Source organism: Leptonotus elevatus, chromosome 3 (assembly GCF_054856555.1).
Source record: "Leptonotus elevatus isolate MCC_2025b chromosome 3, RoL_Lele_1.0, whole genome shotgun sequence".
Classification (NCBI taxonomy): domain Eukaryota; kingdom Metazoa; phylum Chordata; class Actinopteri; order Syngnathiformes; family Syngnathidae; genus Leptonotus; species Leptonotus elevatus.
Window position 1 is genome coordinate 22,974,573 of NC_141241.1, and position 11,781 is coordinate 22,986,353.

An 11,781-nucleotide genomic window follows, 5' to 3' on the forward strand; every position below is an offset into this window, starting at 1 on the left:
TACAGTCCTGATACATGTCCTGCACCACATGAACATACTTCTTTGCCACTCCAGACTTCCACATACAAAACCACAGTTCCTCTCTGGGTACCCTGTCATAAGCTTTCTCCAGATCTACAAAGACACAATGCAGCTCCTTCTGACCTTCTCTGTACTTCTCTATCAACATCCTCAGAGCAAATACTGCATCTGTGGTACTCTTTTTGGTATGAAACCATACTGCTTCTCACAAATGTTCCCCTCTGCCCTCAGTCTAGCTTCAACTACTCTTTCCCATAGCGTCATTGTGTGGCTCATCAGCTTTATTCCTCTGTAGTTGCCACAACTCTGCACATCTCCATTGTTCTTAAAAATGGGCACCAGCACACTTCTCCTTCATTCCTCAGGCATCTTCTCCCTATCTAAAACCCTGTTGAACAACCCAGTCAGAAATTCTACTGCTGTCTCTCCTAGACACTTCCATACCTTCACAGGTATATCGTCAAGACCGAGTGCCTTTCCACTCTTCATCCTCTTCAATGCCCTTCTCACTTCAATTAGCCATTTTCCCATATATTACACCATTAGCTGCACTTTCAGCCAATTGCTTTTCTATTCTTGAATTCATTCCTTATCCACAAGAAAGATGTATGCAGGTGCCAATCTGGCCGTGACCTTGAATAGACTGAACCCTTCCCACCCCGCTAGCTATATCCCCAACCTACATGTTGCATATTTATGCATATGCATATTCATTTTATTAGCTTTTCTACATCTCTGTATTATGCCGCTATGCCAGGGGAAAAGAATGAAGAGTAAGACAGCAAATATAGGGTTGATTTTTAGTAGTGGTAGCAACAAGAATTCAGCTGAGATGCAGTAGACTGAAAAACTGGGTTCAAGTGGACCTCCAGTTAACTCTGTCACACTCATGATGATTGTTATTGTTATGATTGCAAGGCCTGTTGATAATGATGGCTGCTGCATAGCGGCCATCGCGTTCCACACCCAATCATGCGTGCGTGACTCCTCGTTGTTGGTTTCACTTGAGTTTGCCAACTTTGTCCACTATCCAATTAGTTGTTGAAACTTCACTTACAGTAGTTTCATTGTCTTATCAGCCCCACCCTTGTCTTCTTCTAGCACGTGTTAGTAGGGATGCACCGAAATGAAAATGCTTGGCCGAAACCGAAAATGAAAAATGCTTGGCCGAAAACCAAAACACCGGAAAAATAAGCCAATTTTTACTATCATTGCATTTATTATAATTAATAAAAATTATAATATTATCAAAAAATATATAATATAGCACTGGCATTTTAAGACTAATGGTACATTAAACACCAAACGAGGGTTGAGCTTTTTCTGGCGGTGCGATTGCACCCTATGTAGTTCGCACAGGCAGGGACGGATGCGTGCGGCGAGACAAGGTTCGGCGCTGTTAAAATCGGCACATTCACATATTCACCAACATTTGAAAATAAATAAATACATTTGTTCGCACCAGCTAATCGGCTTCGGGAACGGACCGCAAAGTCACACACAGCGTCCTGTACAGGTTTGCCGCCACCCGGAGATAGTGGTAAGTGTTTTCGTGTTAGCAATAGTGCTAGCATTAGCTAAAGTATTTAGCACGGCCACCGGGATGCCGGTGAAAAAGTGGAAGCGTTCGAGGGGCTCTTATAAAAAAAAAAAGGGAGAAAGAGTGGCTCACCTGTACTGCAGTACACGGCAGTTCTGTCTTTTTTCGATCCGCTTAAATGTTGTACACAAAGCGACGCCCCTCTCCTCCGGTGTGTGCAATGACCCCAGGAGCTGCTGTGACTGACCGGTGCAAACTCACACGGTGAAAAGCCAGTGAGAAGAGGCGAACACTCACCCCGCGTTCGCTGTTTAATTTAAACAGACGCTTGCTTGCAGCGTTTTTTGCTTGCGTCACCGCAACCTATTTCGGCCGTATTCTTACAGCTTTCATTTTATTTCGACCTAATGCCAAAAATGGCAAAAATAGCAATTTGCAGCCGAAAATTTTCGGTGCCCGAATATTCAGTGCATGACTATGTGTTAGTATAATTAACCTTTTCTTTTTAAACTTCCTGATCCAGTTCAGGCTCTGTTGGATGCTTTTCATTGACATACTGTTGTAGTGTAGTTCTCATGCGTTCCTGTGGTTTTCTTGACTTTTCAAGTTCGACCAAGTCATTTTCTCTTGTTCCTTTTAATGCAGTTGTAGCTGTTTAAAAAAATATATATCTTATTTATTTTTTAACATCTTGGGTTCATACAACAAACTGTGACAAATATAATAAAATACAAATATGCAAGGACGGAAGTTCTTCTCTAATATGACCGTTCATCCATTTTCTATAGTGCCTGCTCTCATTGGGGCCACAGGTCAGCTGGATCCTATCCCAACTTTTAGTGTGGATGAGATCCTCCTGGCTGCCTTTCCTTACATGGTTTCTCTGTGCCTCACTTTTTTTTGGGGGGAGGGGTCTAAATATGCTTCACCATTCAGTTAAATTAAGCGTGTGGTTTAAAAACAGCGTTATCATTACAATCAAAAGTAATTGAAATACCACAACCATTCAGTCATATTTGGCAGGCAGCATCTGATGGCTGCACACCAGCCAAGCATTTGTTTCTCAGAACTTTTTATGTTTATTGGCACGTAATGCACCCAACCTCTCCCTTGTCAAGTAAAACGCGTCAATAGAAGTTACTTCCTGAAGCTCCAGTTTGGCTTTGTTTGTACACATTGCCCAAAAACAAATCACGACGATATAATTAAATAAATCCAAGCTGTCCATGTATATTTTTACAGTTGTATTTCAAATGTTTTTTTTTTAAGGATCCAAAGGGTTATGTGTCATTTGACAGTAAATTTAATAGTAAAAATTGTCCATGCGGTTTTATAAGGATTTCCTTAAGGGTTTGAGGAACAAAATATAAAGAGTAACAAGGACAAGATCTTTAATGATCGGCTTGATTGCTCAAAGTTAAATATACAAATGAAATTCAAAGATGTTGTATTGAGAAACTAAAAATAAGGGTGAGTTGACATATGATGTACTCAAGAACTGTGTGCTTCAGTGGTGATTTTAGGCTTGTGTTCTGGTGTTTGTTTGTTTTTGTTTTGGCAGATTTTGGACACCCATATTTAGGCCAAAACTGCATGAGTCTGATTATGCCCAAAACGGGACAAAATCCCGTTGATTGCTTTTATTTCCTTGGTTTCAAGGTGTTTTCTTGTGAAAGTTGAAAAATTAAGAAAAACTAAACAAAATGGGATGGATCAAGCCAGCGCAGTGTCATCTGTCAGCAATCCTTTCAATGACTCTGACTATGAAGATGAAGGGTTTTGGTAATCTTTAGGAATGAATTGGCTCTGTCTTTATTACCGTTAGCCTCTTAAAGTATAGTATAGTAAAGTATAGCATAGTTTTTTCCCCCAGAGCAGTGAATTGCATCACCTCATCTCCAAACAAACTCACCCTCCGCTCACCTACGGATTTTGTATTTTAAACTGCAAAGACCCACACTGTATTACACTTTAACAAAATGTTGCAATATCCTGCCTATTTGCACAATTCATCTGCACTTTTTAATTATTTAATTATTTATTATGTAGTTTTGGTGTTGTTATACTATTTAAATTGTGCCGAAAGCTGCTGGAACAAATGCTTGCATGATGACAATAAAGATTCTTGATTCTTAAAGTGGAAGTCAACCTTAAACTTGACAATAATATGTTATATCATGTGACCTCACTAGTCAAACATGACATTCAGATTAATATTACATTTGTGGAATATGAATAATGCAGCAAAATCTAGCCGTTTTTATCCATTTCAGGGGGCGGCCATTTTGATTGTTACCTGAGAACTGAGCAACTGTGATGTCATCTTCAGTTGATAGCAAGTTACCCTCAGATGGATAAAAACGGCTGGATTTTGCTGGTTAACTCATATTCCACTAACACTATTAATCAGAATACCATATTTAGATTTGTGCGGCGGCATAGACCATTTTATTATACCCCCCCACCAAAAAAATGGGTTGACCTCCCCTTTAAAAGGCCAAAATAGATTCGATATAGTCTAGCCTCGCTCTGTTTTTGTTTGAGTTCTAGAAATGTTTCCTTAATATTTGAGGTTCCTCTTACCTCCAAGTTTGACCGCAGAACCAGTCAAGGACCTCATGAGGGTCAATTTAAAGGGGTCACAGGGATTCCCGTCAGAAAAGTAAAATTTTTACGTGAACAATATAAGTAAGATTCCTATCATTTTTTCCCCCAAGGCGTACACACTAGGTCTGAATGGAGATCAGTCTGAATGCTGTCAACACATGGCCAACCACTGTACCACAGCCAGTAAAGCGTCAGCCTGGCGTCCACAGCGCCTTAGCAAAAGCACACCACTGACAGCTGCAGAAACACGATGCTGTGCCAGGAATTCAAGGAAAATGTCCAACCCACTTTCCCATTGAGTGTTTATCCCTCGTCATTGCCTTCCAATATTTTCTGTGGAAGCAGAATCTCAGCGCTTTAATTGTTCTTGGCAAGGATGCTCGTGCCCTGATTGGTGTTGACGTGAAACCAGCCTTACAGCAAACCCTAGTCAAGGTATTTAGCTTTCATGGTTGAGCTTGAAACGGGTTCTTATTGGCTGGAACCCCAGTGTCACTATCGGTAAGTGTGATTCATGTAGCTTTTTTTTTTTTTTTTACTTATTTTTAAATCTCTTTTGTCTTTCTATCTGGTAACACAGAGCTGGAAAAAAATGTGTGATTTGGAGCATCAGAGCCATTAAAACAGAACAATAAAATGGTAATTAACGCATCAGAATAAAACAAAGGCAGATTACCGTAATTCATTTTGTCATATTGTAAATAGATCTGCTTTTCGTGTGTGAGAGATTTGTCCCCCTGTGATCTATATTATTGGTTGGCAGATGGTGCTTGGCAATTTGGTGGAAATAATTCCTTTATTTCTTTACATTTAAATTCATGTGCTACCAGACTGATACATTGTATTGAATTCAATGGCTCTCGTGACAATTTGGTGACAGATAGTAGACTAGACCCTAGACCAGCTGAAAGCAGGTCTAAGTTGTGGCACAGGTGTTGTCACCACTGCGGCTATATCGAGACACTATTGTAATTAAATGCTAAAAATTAAAAACAAAAATCTGCGAGTGAGACACCCCTTATAGTTGTAATCATTACTCATACTATAGATGCAACAGGATGATGCCAAAGCACTATTTTTCTGTTAGACACGACTTTGGCCCTGTATCAACTTTACTAAACTCTAACTCTAAAATGACTTAACATGTCAAGTACAGTTCAACAGCACACCCATCACAAGGCACAAGGAGGTTGGAATTGTTGACTATGTAAAGTTGACTAAACATGACAATTTTCTGCACACTAATAATTTGTGACCATAGGAATGTGGCAGCTGAACCACCCGTCATATTAATGCCAACTCACAAACTTATTCAAATTCAGCTTTTATAATGATGGGCTTGTAAAAATGTCTTTAGTCCCATATTGGGATGCAAGTTGTTTGGTCCCTTGTGTCCAGCAATGAGCTAGTGAGCTAAAATAGCCTTTCTGTTGTTCTATGTATGTAAATTCACATTTCACAAGTTTGGATGGATGGAGTTAATCATAAATGATTTTGGCGTGTGGGTGATTTGTAGCTTTCCCATAAAACAGCATGGGCCATTTTCGCCAAACAGTATAAAAACTTGTCAGACTTTATAATAAATTACCTAACGTGAGGCTTCCATCCTTGGGATTAAAGGAATAAAAGCAAATCTTAAGTCCACCAGTTATGGTTCCTGGCTGCTTTCTCCTTCATGAAAAATACTACCCTGAGTCATGAATGTAGAGGCAGCAGACTAAGATGATGTACAACAAATGATCAGGGGTTGTAAACAAATATTTGTGTACATATGTTTTTAAGCACTTAAAGCACATAATATCTTAATGAGTTCTTTATTTATTCATGGTTTTTGCTCTTCACTTGATTAATGTGTGCTAATGAATGTCATGTTGTCAAAGAATCTTACTCATTCACTCAATAGTGTTACAACTTCCTGCTTCTCCAAACAAGATACCAATAACTTTTTGTATACTTATTGCACTCTCTCTCTCTCTCTCTGGGTTAGGGTATATATATATATATATATATATATATATATATATATATATATATATATATATATATATATACAATCACACTCTGGACGATCAAGGACACCACACAACGTTGCTGCAGTCAGAGACTCTGTTGTCCGCAGCCCAAGCAAGTCTGTGTGTCGGCAAAGTCAGGAACTTGGAATCAACCGGGAGTCTGTGCGGAGAATTTTGATCGCAGATTTGTCTGTTAGTGTCTTTACCATTGAGGTTATGCACAGTCCCATGGGTTCTGAACTTGTTGACCCATCTGTAGATCATAGATCATTGAGTGGACAGAAAATTCATGGCATCCGAACCGTTCTTTGAATTGCAATTGAGCTGCGTGGATAGACTTCAGCCGAAAATATGCCATCCCTCCGTCATCTAGTGCTTATCCGGCGTCGGGTCGCGGGGGCAGCACCTTTAGCAGGGAAGCCCAGAGTTCCCTCTCCCCAGCCACTTCAACCAGCTCCTCCAGCGAGATCCCAAGGCGTTCCCAGGCCAGCCAAGAGACATAGTCTCACCAGCGTGTCCTGGGTCATCCCCAGGGGCCTCCCGCCGGTGGGACATGCCCGGAACACCTCTCCAGGGAGGCGTCTAGGAGGCATCCGAACCAGATGCCTGAGCCACCTGAAGGGTTATTCTCAAAGCGGAGGAGTAACGGCTCGACACTGAGTTCCTCCCGGATGGCCGAGCTTCTCACCCTATCTCTAAGGGAGAGCCAAAAATATGCCTCAACTATAAATGTGTTTTCCTCAGTAGTCCATGGCGTCTCGAAGGTCAAATTTGGTAGACTCTTAGAACATTAATTATTCTTGGTAAATCTGAAAAATAAAAAGAATTGATTAATTATTTCTAACGTTATTTAAGTTTAGGTGATGACCGTTTTTTGTGTGTGTGTGTCGCTCTGTATAAAGAGGTAAGGATAAGTACTTGGTAATGTTTCACCAATAATTATGACATTTCTTAAGTTACCTGAAACTGAAAGGTAGACAATTGAAGTCAATTAGAAACCATGTTAGTACCAAAGTTAATGCAGTACAAAACATTGAATTTTGTCACCAGCAGAGGGCAGTACTAACAATGATTATTGGTCACTTTAAAAGCCACCTTACCTTCACCTAATAGAGACATTTATTTTGCCAGTAGTTTTTAAGGATAAAAAAAAAATATTCTCAGTGTTGACTTGATCCATGTGGAGGATATTAGAAAAATGAGCAGGTTGTTTTAGGGCATAGTAACTCCATGGACACCGTCTGTTGGCTTTCCACTTGAATAGTAGACACTGATTAACCAGTTTGCAAGCATTTACAACCTGCTCCAGATGATGATAATGGCAGACCTATGGACGGTGAACCCTACGGTGGTAAACACTTAAACTGCGCTTAAACAAACTTGGGCTAATGTTTCACACAGTCAAAAACAATTCCTCTTAATCCAGTCCTTCCACAAAATTTCAGCTTCCAGTCATGTGAAGACTCGAATCAAAACGTTTGCTTGCCGTGATTTTCTTGACATTGAACTGTTTTCTTGTCAAACAAGTGAGTTTGCAGATGTCTTTTCACCTTTGCACACCTCGCATGGAAAAGCGATCCAACCATTTGAATGACTGACTCACAAAACATGCCCACACCTCCACAAGTGCAATTGCTCCAAACAAAGACAAACAAAAAGAACAAAAAACAGTGACTCAGTGACGAAATGTTTAACTTGTGTGAAAAGACGCCGTCAGCCAACAAGCCTCCGTCTTCCCCTTTTTATCTAGGCCACAACCTGAGGGCTTCTGGCCTTATTGCCCAGACACTGTTCCCTTACTGTTGTCCTAATACTAGTCAAACATTATTTTGAATGGCCAAACTCAATAGTGTTCAGCCCAGCAGTGTAAATATTAGCCGAGCACACAGCGAGGCTGGAGTTGCTATGTGTGTATCTGTGTACCGAGTGGCCTTTCTCTGTCAGTTCTTTCTGCACAGTACACAGCAGCAACAATAAAGCCTGTGGAGGCACAAAGAAAGGGCTGCAAGAAACAAAGAAAAAAGGAATTTAGGCTCTTTCTGTTTAGAGGTGCTTCCTTGTTTGACAAAGAACAACATACCATCCATTATAAGTGGGGTCTTTTCTGCTGTTTCTTTCTGGTCTTGGCATTTGCTAGTTTATGCCTGTCATTGCGACAAATCAGGGTAGCTGCTTTGTATGTTAATCTCCCCAGTTAATAAGCTTCACAACAAAAAGCTAGCATCTATGCTTTCAGCTCAATATATTTTGAAAATATAGGATAGTGTCTGGTACATTATTGACATAGTTACAGCCATCATTGTGAATTGTGAAGTTGTAAGCTCTGCTGAAAACTCTACAGAAGTCAGGCAAGCAAAGCACTGCACCATCACTAAGTCTTTTTTTCCTTTCGGCTTTTCCCTTTTGGGGTCGCCACAGCAAATCAGTTGCCTCTATCTAACCCTGTCCTCTGCATCTTCTGCTCTCACACCAACTACCTTCATGTCCTCTTTAACTACGTCCATAAACCTCCTCTTTGGTCTTCCTCTAGACCTCCTGCCTGGCATTTGGAAACTCAGCATCATTCTGCCAATATACTCACTATCTCTCCTCTGGACATGTCCAAACCATCTCAGTCTGGCCTCTCTGACTTTATCTCCAAAGCCTCTAACATGTGCTGTCCCTCTGATGTACTCATTCCTGATTCTATCCATCCTGGTCACTCCCAAAGAGAACCTCAGCATCTTCATCTCTGCCACCTCCAGCTCTGCCACCTTTTTTCCTCAGTGGCACTGTCTCCAGACCAAACAACATCGCTGGTCCCACCACAGCTCTATGAACCTTTCCTTTCATTTTAGTTTACAAACTCTTCTATCACACATTACACCTGACACTTTTCTCCACCCGTTCCAGCCTGCCTTCACACGCTTCTTCACTTCTTTTCCAGACTCTCCACACCACCTTCTTGGTCTCTTCTCTCTGTAACGTCACTCTTCCACTTGGGTCCCTCCCATTCACACGCAGATACTCCGTCTTGCTACAGCTAACCTTCATTCCCCTCCTTTCCAGGGCAAACCTCCACACCTCTAGCTTCTCCTCCATCTGTTCTCTGCTCTCACAGGTCACATTGTCAACAGCAAACATCGTAGTCCATGGAGATTCCTGTCTAACCTCATCTGTCATTCTGTCAATTACCATAGCAAACAAGAGGGGCTCAGAGCTGATCCCTGATGTAGTCCCACCTCCACCTTGAACTCCTCCGCCACACCTACAGCACACCTCACCACTGTCTTACAGTCCTCATACATGTCCTGCACCACTTAAACATACTTCTTTGCCACTCCAGACTTCCTCATACAAAACCACAGTTCCTCTCTGGGTACCCTGTCATAAGCTTTCTTCAGATCTACAAAGACACAATGCAGCTCTTTCTGACCTTCTCTGTACTTCTCTATCAACATCCTCAAAGCAAATACTGCATCGGTGGTACTCTTTTTGGCATGAAACCACACTGCTGCTCACAAATGTTCCCCTCTGCCTTCAGTCTAGCTTACACTACTCTTTCCCATAGCTTCATTGTGTGGCTCATCAGCTTTGGTGCCTTTCCACTCTTTGCTACTTCCTGGTCCACAACAGTCGCCTTCTATTCTTCGTTCTCTCTCATTTTCCTCATTCATCAACTCTTCAAAGTACTCTTTCCATCTTCCCATCACACTACTGGCATCTGCCAACACAACTTTCCATCCCTATCCTTTATTACCCTAACCTGCTACACGTCCTTCCCGTCTCTGTCTCTTTGCCTTGCCAGCCTGTATAGATCCGTTTCTCCCTCCCTACTGTCCAACCTAGAATACAAGTCATCGTAAGCCGCTTGTTTGGTCTTTGCCACTTCTACTTTCACCTTACGCTACATTTCCCTGTACTCCTGTCTACTTTCTTCAGTCCTCTCAGTGGCCCACTTCTTCTTAGCTAACCTCTTTCTCTGTATCCACTTCTGCATCTCCTCATTCCACCACCAAGTCTCCTTATCTCCTTTCCTTCCAGATGACACACAAAGGACTGTCCTACCTGTCTCCCTGATCACATTTGATGTCGTTGTCCAGTCTTCTGGAAACACCTCCTGACCATCCATAGCCTGTCTTAACTCCTTCCTAAAGGTCATACAAAACTCTTCCTTTTTCAGCTTCCACTATTTCGTCCTCTGCTCTGCCTTTGCCGTCTTTGTCTTCCTCACCACCAGAGTCATCCTACACACTACCATCCTATGCTATCTGGCTACACTCTCACCTACCACTACTTTGCAGTCGCTGATCTCCTTCAGATTACACCGTCTCCACAAGATATAGTCTACCTGTGTACTCCTACCTCCTCTCTTGTAGTTCACCCTATGTTCCTGCCTCTTCTGGAAGAAAGTATTCACGACAGCCATTTCCATTCTTTTTGCAAAGTCAACCACCATTTGTCCTTGTGCGTTCCTAAGTCATCAGTAATATATCTTTGTCAAACATTGCACACTTCTCTGGCCCCAAGCAGCACTGGGAAACAATAAAAATAAAAATAAACTGTTGAGTTACATTATGCTGTCTAAAACAAAAATTGGCATTGCATATTCCAAAATTGCAGTCAGTTTCTTTCTACCATGTCAAGTTTTTTCTCTACAGCTTACCCTCCTGTTAGGCAAAATTCCATTGATTAGCTGTCGTAAGACTGTGGTAAGAAGAACAGATTGTGATTAGACTTATCTACAGCAACGTGGCAACATGTTTGTGCAGTCACAATTGAGACCGTGCAGTGAGAGATGTGTGCAGCTCCCAATAGGTTAGTACTATCTGTCAACTAGTGTAGTAGCAATTAAGAGGTTTTATTTTGGCTTTTCTCTTAAAGGGGAAGCCAACCTTAAACATTTCTTGACAATAATATGTTATATGTGACCTCACTAGTCTAAAAATGACATTCTGATTAATATTACATGTGGATGATGAGTTATGACGCAAAATCTAGCCATTTTTATCCATCTCAATGTGCGGCCATTTTGCCACTTGCTGTCGACTTAAGATGACATCAGTGTTGCTCTGGGCTCAGGCAACAACCAATCACAGCTCACGTGTTTTCTGAAGCTGAGCTATAATTGGGTGTTACCTGTCATTTTCACAGTAGTAAAATGGCCGCCTTCTGATATTAGTAAAAACGGCTAGATTTTGCTGCTTAACTCATATTCCACTTGCGCAATATTAACCAGAATACCATATTTAACCCAGTGGGGCTGCCTAAAACATATTGCGAAACATTTATTGGGAAGGGGGTGTTAACGTCCCCTTCAACCTTGTTACCAAGGGCATACTTTTATAAGATCTGTTTCGATTTATGCAGTTTTTCACCCTAGTTTCTCAAGCTTGTAACTACTCCATCTTAGTGTAAATACATATACATTTATTTCATATATTTTAAGAAAACAGGGATCAATAGCTCAGAAGCTTGATGTGATGGAGAAAAACAGAGGTCAGTTTTGGATTCGGCAACCCAAAATTTGTTCAAAACAGCTGTCAGACCTAACTCAACAAAAATTGCATCTCTCAGTGTTGTCGATGCCATCCTTCCAGAGAATATAACCACCACACTGCA

General features: G+C 41.3%; 1 pseudogene; it reads left to right on the forward strand.

The window, feature by feature from the left end:
* The first annotated feature begins 352 nt into the window (after positions 1 to 352).
* LOC147177465 (uncharacterized) lies at positions 353 to 10,505 on the forward strand (annotated as a pseudogene).
* The last annotated feature ends 1,276 nt before the right edge of the window (positions 10,506 to 11,781 follow it).